Source organism: Lepisosteus oculatus, chromosome 7, assembly GCF_040954835.1.
Source record: "Lepisosteus oculatus isolate fLepOcu1 chromosome 7, fLepOcu1.hap2, whole genome shotgun sequence".
Taxonomy (NCBI): domain Eukaryota; kingdom Metazoa; phylum Chordata; class Actinopteri; order Semionotiformes; family Lepisosteidae; genus Lepisosteus; species Lepisosteus oculatus.
In genome coordinates this window covers 25,199,895-25,210,252 of record NC_090702.1, presented here as the reverse complement: position 1 = coordinate 25,210,252, position 10,358 = coordinate 25,199,895, and positions in this window count along the sequence as shown.

Sequence of the window (10,358 nt, the reverse complement as noted above, 5' to 3'; positions counted from 1 at the left end):
ATTAAACAAGTAACTATAAACCAATAGGTCTGACTATTACAGTAAATGAACAGTTATGGAAACAATTACTAGAACTAAACTGTAGGATCACTGTAGCAGGTACCAGCCATGGGCCCATGTTTTACGATAATTGGCAAATATCAGGGTGTTATGTTTATCTTTATGTCATTCTGGTCCCTCCTTTTGCAGATAAACCTTTTGCTACGACTGTATGCAGGTTGCATTATGACTCAGGCCTAGTATTGTTTGATGACAGCACCCAGCAATGTGTTCTGGTTTTCTCTTGCTCCGTCTCTTTATTTTCTCCCTCCGTCTTGGTCCACACCGCAGTGTCATCAAAGTCCAACTGTGTTAACAGATAGGCGCCTAGGGAAAAACAATGTGAAGATTGCTGTTGTTGTCCTGATTGAACGTCCAATTGTAAATTGACAACGACACGTCCTCCTTGACTGTAGAGGATTAGGTGAGAAATTATGACAACATCCACCAATGGACTAATTACCTAAGAAGGTGGGAACACTTAAATGTAAGAAAATAGAGATTTTCTTGTAGAGATTTTGCAGGCCTGGTGTCACGATTGTAGTCCCTCCACCTTAAGGGCGCTCTGGCTCTTCCTTGTTTTGCCTCATTCCCCGCACCTGTTCCTTATTCCAGCCCCTTTTCAGTTCCTCCTTAAAAGCCAGACGCTGACACTAATCAGGGCTCTGCATTGGTTTCCTCATCATGTGAGCCCGGGTCCTGGATGCATCTGGCTCCATTAAGTTTTTAACTTTCTGTTTCTGTTTCTGTTTCTGTTTCTGTTTCTGTTTCTGTTTCTGTTTCTGTTTCTGTTCCTGTTCCCGGTCCCGACCCGGTTCCTGTTTTTAATCTCCTGGATGGATCACCTGGCCATGGATTTATGCTTGTTTTTGGACTTGTCCCTGGATTTGTTTGCCTCGCTACACCTTCCCCGACCACCAGCACTCCTTGGACACGCCTCCCTGTTTTTATTCCCGTATCCTGCACGACTTTTTTCCAGTGTTTCCTCACTCTACCCCGGATTGTGTCGTCCGTATAGGGTCCCGAAAGAACTCCTTCATGACACCTGGAAGCAGACATGTTTGTTAGGTGTATTTCCATTCCCTGGGAGAAGCTTCTATGGAATAACAGATTTCAGTTAAATAATTAGAAGGTTCGAGAGGGAGGTACAGTATCTTATTGCTGTCTGGTTTTGGCATTGTTTGGATAAGCCTGACATTAATATTGAAGAATTAATATCAAAGCCCTGCAAAGTGCCCCTGGGCCGTAAAAGTCATATTTCCATATTTTTGTGATCTGGGTTTGTGTTTGTGTTAATCTGCCAGTGTGTGTTCATGCTTTAACCCCTGTGAGCTGTGAACTACGAATATTAGCTGCCATGTAATGCTCTACATTACTGCTAAATCACCAACATGAAGATCAGATACTAGGAAATAGTCCACATCAATTTAGAAAGGATTTTGCATATATAACGTGTTAGAGCACCAACAGTAGTGGATACACACAGAGCACATGGCTTGTTGTATTCAGATTTTAAAAAGGGTTTTGATGGATTTCCCCCATAAAAGATTAATTCTCAATTTAAAAGTGGTATGCATTCAGAGAGATGCAAGTGTTTGTGTTGAGAACTGAAGGGAGCTGAAGTAAAACCAGTTTTAATCTACAGTATATCAATTGTGGTAAACTTAGTTACTGAGTCAAAGTTGCATATAGTACCAAATTAGTAGGATTAGGAAACATTGTGGAAGCAAATGAAAGTCAAAAGGATTTAGACCGAATTTGTTACAAGGGTTATATTAAAGTTGTTTAATGCACCAGTAATGCCAAATTTACAGTACAATACTGTGTACAATTTTGGTCACCACATAGAGAAGATATTGCTGCTCAGGAATCAGTTCAGATAAGATCATCCAAATACAACAAATATATCTATATAAAAGTGGTCTGGTATTTGTATTAAAGTTTGTCGAGCAGTTCACAGAAAGAAATAAGGGTTTGTATGCAATCCAGCATTTAATTGTCATTTATGACATTTAAAAATAAATGACAAAAATATGTTAAAACAATTTCAACAGATTCACTCATGTTATCTCAGTTCTGTCATTCATCAAACCTCAGAGTTTCATTGCATATTTTATAAAATGTCTGCATTTTGATTAAAAAATATCTTTTCAACTAACAATTCGAAACTAACTAAGCGTATTTTAAAGCAAAAATCAATCCTGTACTGTGTTTAAGATGAAATTGTAACACCTGGAACTTGTGTGGGTTACCCACATTGTAAAGACAGTTTATTTCAGTGGGATATATCATATTAGCCACAAATAGTCTCTTTACCCTCACCTTGTACATAATCATGTTATTTGTTATTCTGTGCTTCATTGAAGCAAGAAAATATTTATTCTGTTTCTTAACATCATACTGTGTTTCTGGAGATTTGATCAGATTTATGTTTTCATTGAGATTCTGTTTGAATGGTAACGTACACCAAGTTATGAGTTTCAAACTAATGGTCTGAATGTTTAAACATTTGTCTCTGAATGAAATACAGAGGGAGATGGAGGATAATAGAACTTTGTACTCAAATAACTGTGAAATGTCTTGCCAGTGAAACGATGGCACACGTATCTATGGGGGTACAAGATCCAGGTACCCAGCAACAGCAACAATACATACCAGAGAGCGCTCCGTGGCAAACAGGCGAGATAAAAGAAATAACATTGTTTTATTTTAGTCACAATATGGAACATCCACCCGTTACATTGTCTGGAATTCTACACTGTAAATGATAGGCTTATGTGTGTTGGGCACTGACATCCCCACACTTACAGCAGTAAAGGTGATATGCTTCACAATATTTATGTTAATTGATTCTAATCTACAAAAATCTTTTTGTAGATTTGGATAACATAATAAAGATCTTCACTGCTTCAAAATAAATACAAAATGCTGGAATAATTCTAATTCATTAGGCAGTGGTGGTTACATTGGGCAGTGGCAGTTATTTCTTATTTGCTTTCTTGACATGAGACAGATATCAGTTTTCCTTTAAAGGAAATTATCCTGGATATTAATCAAAATGCAATTTAATTATTTCACAGTTCAGAAAACATATCAGTTACATAACTGTAGACATGATTCTATGCTTGCCAGATGTATTGAATTTATGTCTTCAACACTTGTGTGATTGATGTGTACTATGAGTAATGCATATGTCCACAAGCCTAGTAGTGTTGTTTTTATTGTGTCAATGATATTACATCTCGTGCTTGAATTTTGCAACAATGTGCATGAAGTTCTGCGTTAACACGCATCTATGAAAACTGTTAAAATGGGTTTCCTCCTGTAGTCCAAAACCATACAGGAGGTTAATTGGCTTCTGGGAAAATTGGCCTTGGTGTGAGTGTGTGTCTGTGACTGTACTGTAGGTGCTCTGTGATGGACTGGTATCCTATCCAGGGTGTACCCTGCCTTGCTACCATTGATTGCTGGCAAATGACCCTGTGATCCTTAATTGGATAAAGTGGTTAGAAAATGGATGGATGAAAGGTAATAATCTGTTCTTAGACTTTCTCTTTGACAAAAAAATATCTGACATACATTCATAAGGAAAGCTGAAATACTGTACTCCACATAATCACATTATGATCACTTAATACTCAGTGGGATTTGGGATAGACATCAAAGGTGGACTTTCAGCTTGAGGAAATTTCTCTTCTTGCTGTGCTGTGACTGATTTTGAGTTAGAGGCTTAAGATAACAATACAAAGGAAGTACAGATGTTTGCACTAATAAATCATTCATCTCATTAAGAAGGCAGTAAATCATGTATGTTACAACAAACCATGCATACTCTGTACATAATGTCACCATTGTATAGTGATCTGTTCTGTCAGACATAACTTTGTAGAATCCACTTACTATAACTCTCTTGATCTTATGAAGACTATTAAATTATTCTGTGTAAGTGTCCTGTGAGGCATTACGATGTACAGTAATTTAATACTAAATCTAAAGGTACATAAATGTGCAATATGAAAATGAAATGGCACAGATTCCATGGAAATGAGTTAGAAGTGCATTTAAAACTGAAAATAGGAGGCACTTGTTTATCCAGAGACTTGTGGTAATATGACAAAATTACACAAACATGTTGTTGATCAATTAGCTAATAACAAATAAACATGTTTCTAATCTCCATCTTCTTAAAAAATAGCACCATCTATAAATCACTGTAGGTGACCATAGTGCACCATGATCATTTACTGTGTTTGCTGGCTACTGTATGAGCTAATAATCGACTTAAGTGATAAAGCATTTAAAGTGGGAAATTGGTCAATGAAGATGTTGTCTTGAGAAGCCCTGTTATTGTAAGACCAAATGGCCTATCATTTTGAATCCTTTTTAATGTTCTATCAACTATAGTTTGCTATTCAACATGCATTATATATTCAGGCAGGCAAGAAGCCAGTATGCATTGCTCTTGTTATACATTCCAGATATGATATAGATAATATATTCTTATCATTTTCTTTATTATTGTTCCGCCAGCATCTGCTAATATGGCCCAGGTGTTGATTCCTTGAACATGATACATTCAGCCATCATTTAAGCTGTACTGGGCATTTCAGTTTGTTAAATGTCATAAAAATTAATATAAAAAAACAAATCTTTTTAGGGGATATTTATTAGAATTCCATATTGTGCTTTTAATTTGCTGTGAGGATGAAATCATTACAGCTGCTACTGGAAAGCTGGTTAGTTATTCCTGGTTAAGGGTCATGGCAACCTGGAGCCTGTCCTGGAAGCATAGGGCTCAAGGCAGGAATACACCTGGATGGTGTATATATGCGCTAGAACACAGGTCAAGTATAAAGAAGATGGTTGTTCTACGCTTATGTTTACACTGGTGATCCTGACCATGGTCCTGGAGGAACTCCGTGTCTACTGGTTCTCATTCCAGCTGAGCTCTATATCCCTAGTGTTGATTGACCATTTAATTGATTTCCTGGCTTGTTTAGACATTTATTTAACTTGTTTTTTTGGCCCTAAGTCAAAGCTACTATTTCTAAGAGATACTGATGTCCATTTGGCAATGCACATGAAGGAGGGCAGCTCTGAAACTCAGAAAATTAATAATATTAATGGTTAATAATTAATGCTCCGGATAAAAACTGAAATCAATTAGCCCGTGGTTAAGAACTTGGCTGAAAAAAATACCAGAACCAGGGTTGGGAACCATTGCTTTACACTTACACTGCTAACCACAATGTTTATAGAACATGCAAACTATCCTCGAAAAGATATATTCATTTAGCCCTAGGATGATTAGGATTAATCAATTAATTGATGATTCAAATGAAAAATGTTAATGATTTCATTTGGCCAAAAATAAATTACTTCAGTAGCAGAGTTAAATAAACAGATTTTAGTGTTAGTTTGATTCATTGAAATAGAAAATGCATCTAAGTTGGATTTAACATCCTGCAATCAATAGTAAGATATTTCTATGAACTAGGCACAAGTATAACTAATAAGAGGGAATTTTAAAAAGACCTCTTGATGTACAGATGAAATCCTCTTTATTTCATGAGATCTAAAAATTTGCTTCTTTAGCATTATTATTAATCCATATTTTCTAGATTTGTGTCACTAAATATTTAATAAATATTAGACATATTTCTTATGAGCTGAGGATTGTGGGAGACTTATTTATTGTAGTTTGGTTTCTTTGGTATTCATCACAATTTGTATCCCTTAAGCCTACTGCCTAACTCTTAGAAAAAAAAAAAGATTAAAGAAGTCCCTCTGGGAAATGAATTCAAAGTCATACATGGAATATGCTGTATTACATAACTATGGCTTTTGAAATCCAGCAAATTTTATACTTTTAACTCAAAACCTGTTACTCTGTCTGAGCAGTGTCATTGTTGGGTGAGGTAATGTTCGCTATGGAATGTCTCTAGGTTGATAGCTATTGCTATACTAGTATTCTACTTGTTTATGCTGTACAACTTATCATAACATCAGATGCCTTGGCTTCCTGTCACAAATGTTGCTCTCACCACAGACCATCAGGAAGAGGAAATGTGTCTGTACAAAACTGTTCTGTCTATATAAACTAAAAATAACTACGCTGTAAAAATGCCCCATTTTGTACAATATTAGGTTATACTTTCAGCATCTGTTAAGGCGACAACCAAATGTCTTTATTTGTTAAAAAAAAAACAATAGCAGCATACTGTATATTAGGTGTTTATTCTATTCTTCAGTTACACTTGAGCATGATGAGGAGATTTCCAAATCTAAAGCATTGTTTTTGTTTTAAAAAAAGAACTAAAATGTAACTACTTTCTAAATCCAGGTGTCCAGTACGTTATATAGAATTTTAATTAATTAAAAAGCTTTCTGCATCTTATCTTCATGTGTGCCTGTGCCTTCTCAGGAAATGGTGGGATGAGATTCTTGAATCAATTACCCACTAGCTAGATGATCTGAACGACCTCCTCTCCTTTGTAACTGTTCTTAAGTTCTATTTCAAATTATGCAACAGAACAATCAGCAACAACAAAAATAAAAAAAAATCAAAGTAACTGGATAAATGTCAAACTTGTGAGCCGACAAATGGCAAAGAAAAACTATGTACAATGTTAATATCATGTTAGCATTCATGCCTGTACAATTAATCTAATAAAACGCCTCTCTGCCCTAGCACTAGTAGCAATATATTTGCGGTTGCTTCAAAAGAGTGATTTTTCAAATTATGAAAGTGACTGTCAGGACAGACAAGAACATAAAACACAAGAATATACACAATCTAACAATTTTGTGTTTTTTGAAAAATTTCACATTCCTTCATACTGTTTTTGCTGAGAACATACTGCACAACACGAAAAGGGATCATACACACAATAAAACTGAGATTTGAAAGAAATCCTGTAAATAGTTTGAAAAGATCACCAGCAATGAACTAATAGTGTAAACATGTTAGGAATATGTGTAATAATATCTAATTAATTAAAGCAGATATACCAGGAGAAAAGAACTTGAAATAATGTGTTTAAGCAAATAGTTAAATGAAAACGTAATAAAAACACGAGATTTGCCAATACCTTCGTTTTTATACTTAAATGTTAGATAGTTAAAGATTTTTGCTTCTTTATTCATATTTATTGATGTGTATTACGAAGGAAATGATACAAAACATCTTTTCTAAAACATTTAAAAAGTCGAAATCAGGAATTTTGTCTGAGCAAAAATTGAAAAACAGAAAGTATCGTGACATCAAAATGAAAAAAAAAAGTTATTTGGGACGTCATTTGTTTCAAGATCTCATTTCAAGATCTAGGTCCAGCTCTTTATTCATAATTGGGCCCAGATGTTTTGCCATTGTCATGTCATTGTTAATGGGGTTCACATGAAATTAATTCTGTGTTTGTAATTTTTTTCTGCCATTCTAGTCTGAAGCACCTGGAGGTTTGTCATTCTTAAGCCATTCTACAGCTTTGAATTCACATCTGAGTTTAAAGGATGGCAACATTTCTTCCCTAGTGTATTGCAACGGAATGTGAATAATTTTCCATTTCAGTGTCAATACCTTTACCTTGGAAATTACCCTTTACGCATTTGATCATGTTCTGACCATGTTCATTTACTATTTTCAACTCTGCTGAAAAAAAAGAAGAAAGAGAACACAACGTATCGGCGGTGGAGCCTTCTTCAGGTACCTGAAGAAGGTGTGACACCTGAAGAAGGCTCCACGGCCGAAACATTGTGTTTTCTTTCTTCTTTTTTTTCAGCATGGAATAAACCTTTTACTTGTTCCTTTGCAGCCTACGCATGCTGACGCAGATACCCAGCTGAACTATTTTTAACTCTGGTTTGCTCCTTTGTCACACATTGCTGTTTTTGTTCAGTTTCTCCTATTAAAATAAGGAAAAAAATATAGAAATCTATACATTTGCCAGATGGCTTATATATTTAACCTATCAAATTATAAATTTGACCAGCCTACTCATTTATAAATATTGTGTATTTATATACATAAACAGAAATAACAAGTAGATATAGATAATTAGGTGAGGCATTCCAGTAACAATATCATTTGCAACAACCTCATGCCTTGTGCTAAAATAATCTTTAAATATGAAATCACCAACAAAGACTTATTATTCCCCTAGACTGAAAACAATATGTGGATGTTAAATCCCATCTTACCCCAAAGTCAAAATCAAAAGAAAGAAGTAAATATCAACTTTCAGTACAGAAGGGAGTAATAGAGTTGCTATAAGTTCAGGAGCAGGTCTAACCTTCATCGAGCCTACTTCTGTTTAACCTTGTCTAAAAATTTCAGTTCTAACTTACTCTACCCATCCCCTCCTCCAAACCATCCTCACTCTTATAGTTTCTCTCTACTGTTAGGAGGAAATGAGGTTGACAGGCTCATCCTCACAGACAGATTGTCATTCTCCTCAGCCATTGCAGAAAACAAATTCAAATTACGCCTCTACTCTGGCTTAAATTAGGTGTTTTCTGAACGAATGAATACGTTTAAGGATACGAAAGAATGTAGAGCAGAGACTTTTTTGATTTTCTGCCTGAATTAGAAACTGATAAATCTAATATCCTGATGGTGGTTTTGGAATTTTTAGTTTTGACATATTTATTTACAATATGAAGTTTGTGAAGGTATATTGCCTATTTGTATAGTCTGTCATGTATTCTGTGCCTTACAGAACAATGGAAATTAATACCTGTGCAACTTGAATCCCTGGTAATTATGTTTCATGGGAACACCAAAGGGAGACTTGTCGTTGCTTCTTTTGACATTTCTTTTCCCTTACTTAAAAACATTAGTGACACAGTGAAACCTTCTCCTTTATTCCTAGAGAACATGAAAGCAGATAAGCTATTTCCTCCTGAAAAAAAAGGAAAAACGGCACAACAGTTAAACTTGATTCTGTCAAACCTGTTTCAGAGAGTACGAACTCTCATTGTCCATTGTGTCATCATCCTCATTACTATGCAGTTGATTTAGTAGTCCAGCTACATTTAAAATAATTGTAATAATTATTAATAATAATGTTTATAGTAGAAAAGCTTTAAGTGTTTCCACGAAGCAAACTATACAAGATAAAAGATAAAGTAATGGTTTCATGCAGATACAGTTTATGAAGAAGAAGAGTAAGGGACACTGGAACAAAATGCAAACTGTATCTCTCAGATATGGACTTCATTCTGATGTCCTTTTCTAAACGTAAATATTTAATCACATTACACTTTGAGTTTGATAGGATTTTGTGCATTGAAGTCGAATCTCTCATAATAAAGTTCCTGTGACACACCAGCCTCATTCTATTGCAGTGCAGTACATATCTGAAATTTCTCCTTGACAACATAGGTGGTAATGTATTTAAATTCATAACTGAAATTCTGTTCCTACTGCCAGGTATCCTTTGCAGACATATTTCTTGATTAAGCACGGGGTGTTCTTCATAAACCATTAACAAGACGCTTCCAACAGTCACTGAAAGTAGGGGTGATACCCATTCACTGGAAAATAGGTATACCCAACCATAAAAACACTGAAAAACAAACTAGTAAACTATGGGATCATCAGCGTAACAATATTATATTAAAGGAAGAATTTACAAGAGGTAGATCTTGCTTAACATAGTTGTTAGACGTTTATAACAGAGCATAGGACGTATGCTCAAATTAGGGTGAGGTCATTGATTGAGAACCACAGCTCTTCCTACATTATTTCAGTGATTCACAGTAGAAACTAGTATGGTTTGTAATTACTCAAGTTTGTAGTAGTAGTAATAATAATAATAATAATAATAATAATAATAATAATAATAATAATAATAAATACCAAAACAGAGTGTTTAGCAAATGTTGTCGAAGCTGCAAATGAATTTCAAGCTATATGAAATTGAAGACAGCACATAAATACTTGGCAGGTGAAATGTAGTGTAGACAAGTGTAGAGTGTCACATGCAGGTAGCAAAAACAAACTATAGATATAAGTGGGAGAAGTTATGATAAGATTAAACCTGTAGAATTCAAAATCAGGGATGTTGGATGTTAAGTTAAAAATGTACAATTTGTACAATGCACTCCTGTATTGCTTGAGTTTAGCCTTGAACAAGAAGGGTTATAAGGGCACTAGAAAATCAAATATATATACATTCTCCTCTGAGATGTCCTGTGCATGCCCACACAGTCTGGTGGTAGCTGCTTGAACTGCATATGACTAGGAACAGTGGGACTCCAGAAATACATGACATGCCCAAAATAGATTGGACAATGGGCCAAATATATTAAAAGATTATAAT